This window comes from Canis lupus, chromosome 18, assembly GCF_011100685.1.
Source record: "Canis lupus familiaris isolate Mischka breed German Shepherd chromosome 18, alternate assembly UU_Cfam_GSD_1.0, whole genome shotgun sequence".
Classification (NCBI taxonomy): domain Eukaryota; kingdom Metazoa; phylum Chordata; class Mammalia; order Carnivora; family Canidae; genus Canis; species Canis lupus.
This window is the reverse complement of record NC_049239.1, coordinates 11,386,599-11,400,958: the sequence shown is the minus strand read 5'-3', so window position 1 is coordinate 11,400,958 and position 14,360 is coordinate 11,386,599. Positions and strand designations below refer to the sequence as shown.

Genomic DNA, 14,360 nt, shown 5'->3' with positions numbered 1-14,360 from the left:
GTCTCATTCATTTGGGGAATATAAATAATAGTGAAAGGGAATAGAAGGGAAGGGAGAGGAAATGTGTGGGAAATATCAGAAAGGGAGACAGAACATGAAGACTCCTAACTCTGGGAAATGAACTAGGGGTGGTGGAAGGGGAGGAGGGCGGGTGGTGGGGGTGAATGAGTGACGGGCACCGAGGGGGGCACTTGACGGGTTGAGCACTGGGTGTTATTCTGTATGTTGGCAAATTGAACACCAATAAAAAATAAATTTATTATTAAAAAAATAAAATAAAATCAACCAGTATAATTTAAAAAAAAATAAAATAAAACATCCTGGGCTACTAATTCATTTATCAGTAGATTCCTCTCATCACTCTGCGGTTGTTACCATCCAATGATATTAGTGTAAAGAAGCCATTTTCTTATTAAAGGACTAAAGTCCTTTATTGTTTCAAATCAGAAAGTGAGAGTGGGAGGTAGTTCTTATAATTCTCTTCTACGAGTTGTGATTATCTGCTTCTTCTCCCTGTGTCATCCTCTCTCTGTAAACCAATCTCTGTCTCTGTCTCTGTGTCCACTCCCCACCCCACCATTGTCCTTCCATTGCAGTTTAGGTAATTTCTAGTACCCTGCCTTTATGTTAACTAATTATTTCCTTGCATCTCTTAAATCCACTGGTGAGCCTTTCAAGGTATCCTTCATTTCTATTACCTTGTTTTTTATTCTTGCATTTCCTTTGGTTCTTTTCCATAACTTCCATTTGGGTCTTTGCATAATTTTTGCTGAATTTACCTGTCTTGTCTTGCATGTCGTCCACCTTTTCTGCTAGATTAGAGTCTTTAACATATTAATCAGTTATTTTAAATTCCTGATATTTCCAACATCTGTGTCATGACGATTGCTTTGTGTCCTCAGACTGTTCTGATGATTGCTTTGTGTCCTCAGACTGTTTCTCCTTGTCTTTTATATGCCCCTGAAATGTTTGGTTGAAAGCTGAACATGTTGTGTGGTATAGAAGATACTGAGGTAAATTTATTTTGTGCTTGAAAATGAGCACATCTTTTCTGCGAGGCCGTTAGTGTGGGTGTTTGGGTTCCCTGGTCAGGAGTTAGGCTGCATTGAAGTTCGTTCTTGCTATGTATCAGGGTCAAAGTAGTTGTCAGAGTTCAGAAACTTAAAAGTTCTCCTGTTTAGCTTGTCTTTGTCTCTTCACTTGTCTTTGAATCTTCCCTTTGTTCTGCTCCCCAGAGAAAATCTATCTCTCGTAGCTCTCTTAGCTCTATTCCACTGTGACTTTTACCCAAGGTTTGCCAGCATGGGGGCGGGGGGGAAGGTCAAGAAAGGAGACATTCTCTGATATTTCTATTAATTCTCAATTTTAAGCAGATACAGTGAAACTGAATCTTAAGGATGTGACCTACCCAGATACTCTCGCCTCTTTTCCAGAGGTAGAACATTTTCAATCCTCGTCTCCCTTCCCCAGCTACAGCAGGTACCCATCTCCTTCAGGCTGTGGTTTGGATGCATGTCCTTCCTCAGGTATAAACTTGTTACTTTTGGACATAGAGGAGGTGGTTCTGGGCAAAGTTGCTGTGGTTGCCTCCTTTGTGTTCCTTCAACTGCAGTGCGATTCCACCAGAACCTTCCCCTACAATGAAATCACTTGTTTCCTACAGTGATGATGGGGGTAGATGAGGTCTGGGTGGATTTCAGCAGTAGCTGTTCATACCCTCCTGCAGCACCAAGGGGGAAGTTCTTTCTGGATTGTCCCTGATCTTCTCTGCAAGAATTTTATGGTGTTCCTGGAGAAGAATCTTAAATGGTGTTGGGAAATACCATATATATCTCTCTCCTCTGGCTTCGCACTCTCCCACTAGTCTATACTCAGCACTTATTATTTCATTAACAATTCTACTTTAATCTTCTGACCAGGTGGATATGCTTGACAACGTCTGTCCAAGGTGAGCAAATGCTCACATCCTGTTTCTCTCTGCAAGTGCCTGTCTTCAATGTGTGAGGAAGTCACTGTACCCTGCAACTTCTGTTCTTTGATGGCTTCAAACAAAGTCACAGATTTTCCATTTGTCCTGTCTTTTTGGATGTTATTATTAGATGGGAGCTGTGCCATTTCCAGCTCTCTACATCTCTGGGTACCAGCAGGTGCTCTTTCCTGTTTTTCTGCTTTTGTTTTTTCTTTAATTAAAAGTCTCATTTACCCATTTCATGATTGGATTGTTTGTTTCTTTGGTGTTGAGTTTAATAAGTTCTTTATAGATCTTGGATAAAGAAGATGTGGTTTATGTATACAATGGAATATTACTCAGCTATTAGAAATGACAAATACCCACCATTTGCTTCAACGTGGATGGAACTGGAGGGTATTATGCTGAGTGAAGTAAGTCAATCGGAGAAGGACAAACATTATATGTTCTCATTCATTTGGGGAATATAAATAATAGTGAAAGGGAAAATAAGGGAAGGGAGAAGAAATGTGTGGGAAATATCAGAAAGGGAGACAGAACGTAAAGACTGCTAACTCTGGGAAACGAACTAGGGGTGGTAGAAGGGGAGGAGGGCGGGGGGTGGGAGTGAATGGGTGACGGGCACTGGGTGTTATTCTGTATGTTAGTAAATTGAACACCAATAAAAAAAAATAATACACTAAAAAAAAAAAAAGTCTCATTTACAATAAAATTCTTCTATCTATCAAAAACAGGAGAGAAGTAAGTTTCACATGACTTTTGCCCAAATTGCCATTATTTCTCTTCTCCATATTTTAATTGGTTTTTTTTTCTTCCTGAGTTTTGATATTTCTCTCCGTATTCTGAATACCAGTCTTTTCTCTGATAGATATTTTGAAAATATTTTCTTTTAGTTTGTGGGTTTTCTTTCCATTTACTTGAAATTTTCCATTTTATTCCTTTTTTTAGTTTTGCAAAGAACAGAAATGTTAATTTTGAGGAAGTTTAATTTATCAAATATTTATTTTATGATCTTGCTTTTTGTGTCTGAATGAGAAATCTTCACTCAAAGTCACAAAGATTTCCTTCTGTGTTTTTATCTAGAAGTTTTATTGTTTTAGATTTTACATTTAGACCTATAATCCAATTTTAATTAGTTTGCATATATGATGTTTAGTATAAACTGAGGTTTAGTTTTTTTCACACAGGTGAACAATTGATCCAGTACCATTTGTTGAATGGTCTATTCTTTGTTCATTGAATTTCCTTGGCACTGTGTTAGAAATTAATCCCTTATGGGTTTCCCTATTTCTGAATTCTGTTCCTCTTATCTATGCATCTATGCATTAGCCAATACTCCAATGTCTTGATTATAAGGCTTAATAGTAAGTATTTAAACGTTTTAAAACTGATTTGGTAATGCTTTGTCCTTTGCATTCCTATATGAATTTTGTAAACATTTTATTGATTTCTTTTTTTAGTTTATTGATTCTATGAAATTCCTCCTGGGATTTTCATTGGGATTATATTGAATCTATTTCCCTTTTAGAGAATTTTGACATCTTAAAAACTTTTTAATAAAAAATGCCTAAACTTAACCTGCTCCAGAATTGACTGGGTTAAGGACATAGAATTAGGGGTTTATTAGTAAGAGGCTTATTAATCTGAAGGCTTCTATTATCTATTGTACAACTCATGAACTAGAAGAATGGACTTTGAGATTTTAATCCAATATTGAGTATTCTAATCTATAAACATGGTATACCTGTCCATTTATTAAGTTCTTCTTCAACTTCTGCCATTAAAGTTTTATCATTTTCAGCATATGAATCCTTCATATTTTAATACATTTTTTCTAAGCATTCTATAGATTTGTTGATACTGTTGTTGCTATTGTAAATGGTCCTATTTTTAAATTTAAATATCCAATTGTGAATTCCTAATATGTACAATACATTTGACTTGGTATCTCACATCTGTTTTACAGTGTATAATCCTCTATTATATGCATGTGACATTTATTCAACCAATCTCCTATGTCTGGATGTTTATGTAATTTCCAACATTTTACAGTTACATGGTGAATATCTTTATGCATATATATGTTCATAATGTTGAAATTATGCCTTCAGAGTGAATTTCTAAAAGTATTTTTGCTAGATTGAAAGGTATATGAACTTTTGTTAGATATTTCTAAATTCCACCCCAAAAGAATTGTATTTCACATCATTACCAGCAATGTGTAAGAATGCCGGTTTTCTTCCACAGTTTCACCAACAGAATGTATTGTCAAACTTTTATTATTGCCAGTCTCATGAGAGGGAAATGGTATCCCAATGTAGTTTTACTTTACATTATTATGGTGAAGTTTGCACTTTTTATATGTTTAAGAGTTATTTTTATATTTCTCTTCATTAATTGGCTTTTCATGTCTTTGCTATTTTAGATGTTTTGCCTCCATTTTTTAAATTCATTTTTATTGTGGAGATCGTTGGCCATTATCTGCTATACAGGTTGCAAATATTTCCTCATGGTTTGTTTGTTGTCCTTTGATTTCACGTTTGCTGCTTTTTGTCATGCAAGCTTTGTTTTTGTCTTCATGTATTAAAATTTGTCAATATATTTTCTTATTGCATTTTGAATTTTAGTTATAGTTACAAACCCATTCCTTTATTCTTTCTTGCATAGGAGGGACTGCAAAATTTTTTTCTTTTTTTAAGATTTTACTTATTTATTTGATATAGAGAGAGAGCAAGAGAGAGAGCATGAGCAGGGGATACAGGGAGAGGGAGAACCAGACTTCCTGCTGAGCAGGGAGCCCAATATGGGGCTTGATCTCAGGACCCTGGGATCATGACCTGAGCCAAAGGCAGACATTTCACTGGCTGACCCATCCAGACACCCCTGACAAATTTTTTTCTGTATAGGGCCAGATAAATATTTTATTTAACCTGTTTGGCCCTATTGTCTCTGTTGTGATTCATTGCCTTTCCTACTATAGCTCCAAAGCAGTCATAGACAGTTATGAAATGAATAGGGATGTTTGTGTTCCAGGAATGTCAGGGGTAGGTGTTCTATCAGAAATCTCTGAAAGAAAATTTTTTCTATTTCACTTATTTCTATAATTTAAAATAAAAAAGAAAAGAATAGGTTATGGTTTTTGTTTCATATTTTGTTATATTATTTTCAAATATGCCACAATAACCCATGTAAGCAATGTAACCCCTCAATATTGTGAGCATTATACATGTTCCAACCATTTGTAGGAACTTTCAATGTATTATTTAAGTTACCTCTCTCTCAGCAGTTCTTTCAGGTAAATATAACTATATTTTCCATTTGTAAATGAGGGAAATGAATCAAAGATAAGTCATTTATCCAGAGTAAGACAGTTAATTTGGGGAGGATGGATATGTAACAAAGGGTTATTGAGGAAACCCTGAGGAATAGAGAGACATAAAATAAAAATAAAAATCACTCTGCAGTATAGCATTCCAGGGCAGTGATTGACGAACATGTTCTGTAGAGGGCCAAATGGTCAACATTTTAGGTTTTCTTTGTGGGTGTCTGTTGCAACTACCCAACCTTGCCATTGTAGTGCAAACTGCTATAGACTATTTGTAAGCATATGGTCAAGGTTGTGTTTCAATAAAACTGTATTTATAAAGTGTGCATGGCATGGGCGCAGTTTGTGGAAACCTTGTTCTATGATAATCACTATTATCATTATGGGTAATTGTAATTTTTTAGTTTTGGGGTTTTTTGAGAGATACAATGTAGTAATTCTATTAGATAGGAAAATATAACTACCTAGCCATTTTAAGTGTCATATATACAGTTACATTTTAAATTTTTATGTAAACAATCTCATCATTAAATGTAAAAACCAATAAAATATTGACTACAGGAGTGCTGAAAATACGGACTCCACCTTGGGCTCTCCATCTTGATCAAGTCTTCTCTTGGGGAGACATGTTCTGGGCCCCATGGAACTTAATATGCACACCTTAGAAATGCTCACAAAGGCCTAGATGGAGGGAGACTTGCTTTGGCCTTCAGTAAATTTGTAAATTTTACATATAATCTTTCAAAAAACATGGTTTTTACAGCTATGTAGAATCTTGTCACTTCAAAGCCACACAGATAATATTTCCCTTTCCTTACTGGTCATCATTGTAGTGTTTAATGGTTATTGTATGTTGAAAAGTCAAGGTGACTCTATCTCCTGAGATCAGTCCTCAAGGAGCCACCTCATCAGATTCTATGCTGCTCTTTAGAGGATTAAATGAAATAATCTGTGAAAGTATTTTGCATAGATACTGTGAGAAACTTAATCCCTCTTTTCATTCCCTTCTTTCTGGAAAGGATTCTTGTTCTCTGACTCTATATTATTTTCAGGGGTTTTCTTACCTTTGTTTCTGTAGATATGTTAGGGGCCACGTGAGGCCATTTTGAGACCCTCGGGTTCCTCCCGCTGGGACCCAACCCCAGTCAAGAATCACGATGGATAAGGTGTGGGATACAAGATCCTGACTTTGTCCCTGGGAAGGGACTGACACTGCTACGGGAGTAATTCATTCTGCTTTCCATAGCATCTCTGCACTTGATAGCACCACATGATTCTTAGAATGAAAACAGAGAATGAAGGTGCTGTCCTGATTTCAGGAACTACGGGTAAAGTACAGGCATGGCAGTTATGTGGTCAGATATCCAAGTTATCAAAAATACCAAATTTTTCTGAGGTAAAGGTTTTTCCTCATCACTTGAAAGTGGACGCTAAGGAGATGGGAGAGGAGTTTTGATAATCTCACATATTACCTGTGTGTTCCACTGTTTTTTTGAAAACTCATAACCATCCACCTACTAATTACAGAATTAAATTCTCTATTAATATTCCTTATTTTATTAATTTGTAAGAGATATTATCTTTCCTTTCTTGAGATTAAGGGAGGCTGTATCATCCTTCATTTTAATCATCTGATCATTTTAATCATCTGATGAGATACCCATCCTGCATCTCATTGGGGATGTTTCTTTTCTTTGCAGAACCCTAGAAAACATGGTCTTAGAGGCATATCTGCCATGTTGGGGGCACTTGATGTGTTCAGGGGCCTGTCCCAATGGAGCAATGGTGGTTTTGTCTCATTATTGATCCCTGAATGTGGAGTGAGGTGCTGCTTCTACCTCTAGGATACAGAACTTATAACTTAGTCTCTCCTTTACACCAAATAAGTGATTGTTTACTTATGGGCATAATGGTCCATAGATTCCTTCAGTATGGCTAACAGGGTAGTAATATTCTACCTCTGAAAAACTATAATATCCATGAATAAAATCGCAAGTAATAACAGCAAGAAATATTTGTGTAATATATATGCCCCTCTCCTGTCTTCATTAACAGTAGAATTCTTTGTCTCTACAGTGAATTAGAAGACAAATGGATTTTTCTCTAAACCATCTGTGTTTTCAGAGTTCCTAGACAGCTGAATTTAGTAGGAAATAGGATCAAACTTCATTAGTATGTACCATAATTGATGATATCCCGTGCGGATCAGTGTGCGAGCAAAATCTACAACGTCTTGCTAGAAAATTCAGAAAATACTGCAGAGGAGAGGGTCAGATTGCCATTCAGCTGTGTAGCCTTTCTGGTTGCCATATTGAAAAAGACATGGGTCCAGATCTGAGGATGGTTCTTGTGCAACTTCTCTTGGCAATTCTGGTGCTACAGATCCAAATCTGGCGGGTATAGTAGTACATGGACTCATCTTCCTCTAAGAAATTTATTTTCAAAATTGAAGTCTAAGTTTGTTGTCTTCTCACCTCTGCAATCATAAGCAAGCTTTATTGAGGTGAATGATAGATATCCTCTCCTTGATCTGGTTTCTGCCACTGGTTTCTGCATGACTTCACTGTTAGAGTCCTCAGTGGACAGTTTCCAAGGTAAGTGGACACTCTCATCTCTTTCTCTGGAAATTGATAATTCAGGTTGCTCCAACGTCACCCGCCCAAGGCCAACTTCAGGCAAAGAAGAGAAATTCTCATGAACAAATGATACAGAAAAAGGCAACAATAAAGAATTTCTTGAATCTCTCTTGCAGACTGAAGTGACCAGGAGCAACTCACAGACTCAAGAGGGATGAGAAGATGACTGCTTCCAGCAGGGGCATCCTGTGGCCTGGCTGATTTCCCAGCAACAAGGTAAGAAGTGAGGTCCCTGTTAGCAGGACTTGTCAGGTCAGCAGCAGGAGGATGAGGCTAATTCAGGTTTCTCAGAAGAAGTGGTGGCTTAGATAATTCCCTCGGGTTGTTCATGATCTGCCACAGATACAAGCAATTCTGAGGCTTCCTGTGCCCTATGTATGCTGGGCAGATGAGGTAAGAGGGCCCTCAATCTGGAAAGAAATTCCTGTTACAAATATGTCTTCTGGCCAGGGGCAGGATGGTTTTCACACCCACTCAGCCAACCCCCTGGAATCTTATGCTGCAGAAACATTGCTCAGTAACATGAGGACAGGCCTACTGGCTTCAGCCCCCATGTCTACCTGTCTCTGATTTGCTGTTGATTCGAGACTCAGATAGAAATTTGATCTTCCTTTTCTGTAACACAGCACAAAAGAACAACAATAAGACCCTGAAATATTTCATTGATGTTACTGAATATGCATGTGATGTTATTGAAAATACTCCACTGGAGTATTTTTGGGTTTTTTAACGTTGATTGAGATGTCACCAGGCAGATTAGGGCTCAGAGAAATCAGATTTCATTTATAACCTGGGTGCTTCCAAGAAGGGACTAGGCTGAAATTTCTGGGGATACATGGGTCAGAAAAGCCTCTGAAAACCAGCTTCTACTTGTCCTGAACCTTGCAACTCTCTCATGAGCATGATGTCACACGCAGGATAGTTCTCAAAGCAATGTTATGTTTCATGTGTAGTGAAAAGCTTTACAATTAATAGACATCTAATGTGCATTGTGGACTTGTAATATGTCCGGCATTGTTCTAAACATTTTCTTGTACTATTTTACCTAATCATCTCTGCAGTCACATAACAGCTGTTATGATTAACCTCCATTTCACAAATGAGGACGCTGGCAGAGAGAAATGACTTATGCAAAGACACAGATCTGGTAAATATGAGAACACGTATAAGTAACAGTAGTTCTTAAAGAAAATCTGAGTAAAATGAGGTATAAAAATGACAATATAAAGTACCCATGACTTACTTTTACTTTGAATTTTCTCTATGTATTTATGACAAGCAATAGGATTGCTTGGTGTTTTATATATAAATATACATTTTAAAGTGAGAGTTGCATATTTGACTTTATATTCTCTTCTTTTGATTAACTCATTACTGTAAGCAATACTATACATCTTTAAATCATCTATGAGAACAGTATTTTTCATGACTATGGATAATTAAACTCCCTCATCTGCCATTTAACACATTTAGTTATCTCTAGATATTGAAAATTTATCAGAGCCTTACCAACTTTTTTGTGAATATCCTCACTAATGGCTTATGAAAATCAGCATCCTATGGTACTTACCCCTTTTGGATGTGGGCTGAGGCATTTAATCTTTCTTTGTCTCAGTTCTCACATCTGTACTTGCTGAAATAAATATCCTTTCAAACTTGAGAAAGTACTATTACCAGTCTAAAATTGAGAATGAACATGAAGTATGCATACCTGATAAATGATAATAAACATAAAGCATATTCTGTGCATGGCAATAATACATCCTTTCTAAGTTTTCCATTTGTATTTTTATAATTATTGAAAAACAAAAACTGATCTTGGGAAATAATATTTTCATTGTGAAAATTCTTGTAGTACTTTTTTTTTGAAAATGTAAAGTCAATAGAAGGAAGGAAATAACGCATTCTCTCTGACAGACAAAAAGGTTATCTTAAAACTCAAATATTTCCTTTCATTTTCTTTCTTCCACCAAGAGAGACTTTTACATATTTGAGATTTAAAATACAGTCATTTGAACTTTATTTAGTTTTTTTGATATTTGAATGGAAACATTTCACTTTTATTAATCAATCTTAAAAATGCCATTTTTTTTTATTGGTGTTCAATTTACTAACATACAGAATAATACCCAGTGCCCGTCACCCATTCACTCCCACCCCCCGCCCTCCTCCCCTTCTACCACCCCTAGTTCGTTTCCCATTTTTAATGGTTTCATAGTATTCTATCATTTGAATCCAAGATAAATTAATCGCTTCTTTCCATTTGTTTATCATTAATTTTCACTAATTTTTCTAGTGCTCATATTGAAAAGCTGATATAACTTTTGTCTCCTGAAGTCTGTTATCTGAAGACACTATATTATGAAGGTACACTGCTCTTCTGTATGTGACATGAGAAAAAGCATTTAGCAAAGATATTTTGAGAAGCAAAATAGTGTAGCAAAGATTCCTTGAGAAGAGGAATGCACACTTTCCATGCATTCCTTTTGGAACCTGTTCATCTTCCTACACTCGCTGTATTCCACTCAGGTTCTAGCCTCCAATAAAAAATATAGATGGTTCTGTTCAGGCTCAAGAAAGCAATGGTCCCCCCAATAAGAAACTGTCATGGGTTAAAATGACAATCAAAGAATATGAACCCAACTGAGGTGGGAGAAGAAGAACTGAAGGATCATATATCTCATTCCACCTCTCATGTGTACCTGGCCTGTAAATCCTTCTTTCCCCCAGTTGATCTCAAAGCTGAGCAATAAACTGTGGGGCCTTCAAATAGGAGACAGAGTGAATGAGTATGTTGATGTTCTTTGGGGAATTCATCATTAAGACGAATAGTTCTCCAGGAAAACTGCAAGGAGAGATCATTATTCCTACAAGAAGCCCACTGCAGATTCTATTATTAGAAATTAAAAATAAGGGTCTTTTCCCTGTTTTATATTTAAAAAATCAATTGATAATTTCTTGACATTTTAGTTATTCTCTGAAGACACCTAATCACTCAAGTCCTGCACATATGCTTCACACATCATAATAATTTGTGTGGGTTAATGTTCGATATCAGTCTATCTCCACTGTGGGGGACAATGTCTTGTTCTTTGTATTGTCCTGCAGTGAAGAAGTGGTTTAGTGCAATAGTCAAGAGGAGCCAGCTGATGTGTGTCCCTCCCCTTCTTGGCCACCTCACTGTGTACCTGCTCTGGGACCTGGACAAGTCATTAAATGCCTTAGTACTTCAGTTACCTGGGGAGTCAGACGTGCTTGCTAATAATACTGCAACAGAACATTTAGGTGGTATGGGTTACAGGAGCTAACATGCTCAGAAGTGAGAACACGGAAAGAGAACTTACACACAGCCACACATACACACACATGTACATGTACACATAAGTTAGATCTTCTGGTCTTGGCAGGCTCTCTGTTCATTCACAGGGAGAATCAACGGTGGCCCCATATGACCCATCTCTCAGCCTCAGTGAATTCAGAGCTCTATCCTGATGACATCATGCTGGCACCAATCTCCACACCTCCGAGCAAGAGGGCTTTGCTCCAATCTTAATTCATCCAGCTCCCTAGTGTTCCCGCAAGGAATTGCAGTCCTTAAACCTTTCAGGGCCCATTAGTCCAGCTCATTCCGGCATGGACTTACTACTGCCTTGGGCTGAACGGGAAGCCTACATTCTTTAAGCTCTAATTTCTTTAGTTGTAAAACGGACCAATACTAGTTTCACATTTCTCCTCTGCAGATACATGGGTATGAATATTATCTTGTGGATTACAAATACATTGATGAGTTACAGGGACAATATGCACAGGGTTTTGTATTCTTGTTTCAGCTCACTTCGTATTCTGAGCATCTCCCCATGTCACTGAAGTAGTTTTTAATATCTGAAGCTATGGACGTTTATCTCTGTTGCTCAGGAGCTGTCTGAACTGCTGCAAATTTCTTAATCTCTTCCTGTCTCGAAATCCTCACCTGAAAGCAGATGTGATAATAATTCTATCTCGGAAATTAATGCACATTAAATGCTGAGACTATTTCAGTTTTATTGTAACCACTAGCACAGGTTCTGGAATATAGGAATTTTTTGAGAATAATTACATATTATTATTACTACTATCATGTCTTAAATTTAACCTTCCCATGCTGTCAACCATTTTTCCTTGCCCCACTCGCATTGTGAAAATGCTTTGGTGACCATTTTGAAGTAGTAACCTGGAAAATCAGTAACATATTATTGATATTTTATTTGTCTGCATTGATTTTTCCACATTCTTCTTTTCTTCCATCCTTTCTTAAGCGAAGCTTTTTTGCTTGCCTTTAATGATTTCTATATAGTTTTCTCTAAGTATTTGCATGTATTAAAACAAAGCAGTTCTCCCTAAAACTCATGTGTGGCTCTGTCACATACCACTTGGAACTGATGCGAACTCCAACTGGGGTACTTCCTGTGGAAAAGAGAGCGGAAAAAGCCAGGAGGGCTCATTTTTCCTTCTGAGACAGTTGCCCTATTCGCTCTGTTTTCCAATAAATACCATTTCTGAAGTGATCCACACTGGACAGTTGAATGTTGAGGTGGAGGACAGTAGACCAGTGCCGATGTCCTATGACTAAGAGGACTGGCTCTTCCTCTGCAAGAAGTTTCCTCCTGGGAATGAGGATGATGAGAAGACAGAGAAGGGGCATCTACTTACTATCACTCTGGAGGGAGGTCCCCTGCTCCACCATTGCTGCCAGGCATTTCCATCCAGATCCTCTGTGTGTGTGTTTGAAGAGGTGGCAGTTGTGGGGGAGCCCACACTTTCCACTTGACTTTAGCTCAAGGAAAGCTGAGAAACAGTATCTGACATTTTTCCTTCCTATAGTGGGAATGAATTCATTCTTTCACTACGACTTATAAGATGAAGAACTCCCCAGACGTAGACGAAGGTTTCAGATGCTGGAGCCAAGCAGGGAGATAAATGACCACTTCAGACACATTCCTGGAAAAAAGTGCTTCCTCTTCATTAATTAGATCAAACAGAGAAGAAAACAAAGGCAGAATTTATCATTTACTTATAATTTTGAACACCTTCAGAAAATAGATATTTTATTTTCTTCATTTCATATAACATAAATGGCTCACAATATTGCAGTCATTCTACACAGCAAGCACTGTGCTACAAACACATTGGTTCCATTATCTCATTTAATCTTCGCAAAGCCTACTGAGTGGGTGCTTTTATTATTGTCCTCATCCTTCAGATACGAAAATGGAGGCTTTTGACACTCCAGACGTTTTATCAAAGGTCTGACATACATGGCAAAATAGTAATTTGCACCAGAGGTTCTAGATCTGGAAACCATGTTCTTAAACCAGATACTGTATTTCTTCTGTATATACTTATTATAGTATAATATATATTATGTACCATTATATCATAATAATATATGTGTGTGTATTACTCCTTCCTGAAGCTCTAGAATATTTCAAATTTTAGGACTCATTACTCTGAATTTGCTTTGCTTCCTGAGATTCATTTATTCACACATCAATTCAGCAAGTGTGTATGGAGGTTGCACTAGAGACAAGGCATGTGCAGACCCAGGCAAAGTCACAGACACCAGAGACAAAGGTCCTGCTTGGGAGCACTTATATACCAGCAGCACCTGTGTTCATCTTCCTTCATTTGGCGCCACACCTGGCCCTCACAGTCATGTCTATGACCTCAGTCATGTGCCTGCCCTCCGTCCATTTCAAGTCCAGCTATGGGATTTTGCGTGCTCTCCTTGCAGTTGACCTATGATACTTTCCGCTAAAGCAAGTTCACAAAACAGAAAAGATATGTGATTTTTTAGCCTTTACCACTCTACTAGCAGGAAGGGTCCTGGGGCAGACTGTCCAGAAAGTAAGCTCTTCCAGATGTGTGTCCACTATGACGCTGTAGCCATCGTTTCTTGAGTGGTGACTCATACTGTCCTGACTGGGCTCTGCTGGGCTGGGGAGCAGGTCTGGGACAATCCATATTTGCCCACAAATGACAGAGTATATTCTTGTTAACAAACATAAGGATATTTAAAGTGGCCCAATAGTTCAACTGAAACGGCAGCATTTCTGTTCCTTTCTAAGTTTCAATTCTTTCTTTCTTTTTTTAAAATTTTCTTTCAATTCTTTCTTTCATGAAATAGGTTTATCTGCAGGATTTTTATGATGATCATGTGTTTCTGGACACACAACATCTTGCTCATTATCTGGCAGCCAATGGAGCTGAATGCATATGAATTCCATTTTATTCATTCCAATAAGGAATTAAGTTGAACTAGGCATTTGGGAATATGATTAGATTAACATCTGTGGAGGTATAATTGGAAGCCATCAGACTCTTTCTTCTTTCCACCGATACAGGGGCATAACACAACATGAAGTATATAAAGTGCTTAATATAGTGCTTAGTA

At 37.5% G+C, this 14,360-nt stretch overlaps 1 long non-coding RNA gene across 4 annotated transcripts in view; it reads left to right on the top strand.

The window, feature by feature from the left end:
• The window catches only part of LOC102154161, a 75,869-nt gene that overhangs the window by 52,583 nt on the left and 8,926 nt on the right, over positions 1–14,360 (top strand). For 2 of the 4 annotated variants that reach the window (XR_005373133.1, XR_005373132.1), the window contains exon 2: positions 8,047–8,146. The exons of the other annotated variants lie outside the window; for them this stretch is intronic. This is a non-coding gene — a long non-coding RNA (uncharacterized LOC102154161). The remainder of the gene's footprint in view (positions 1–8,046; positions 8,147–14,360) is intronic. 4 annotated transcript variants of the gene reach the window in all.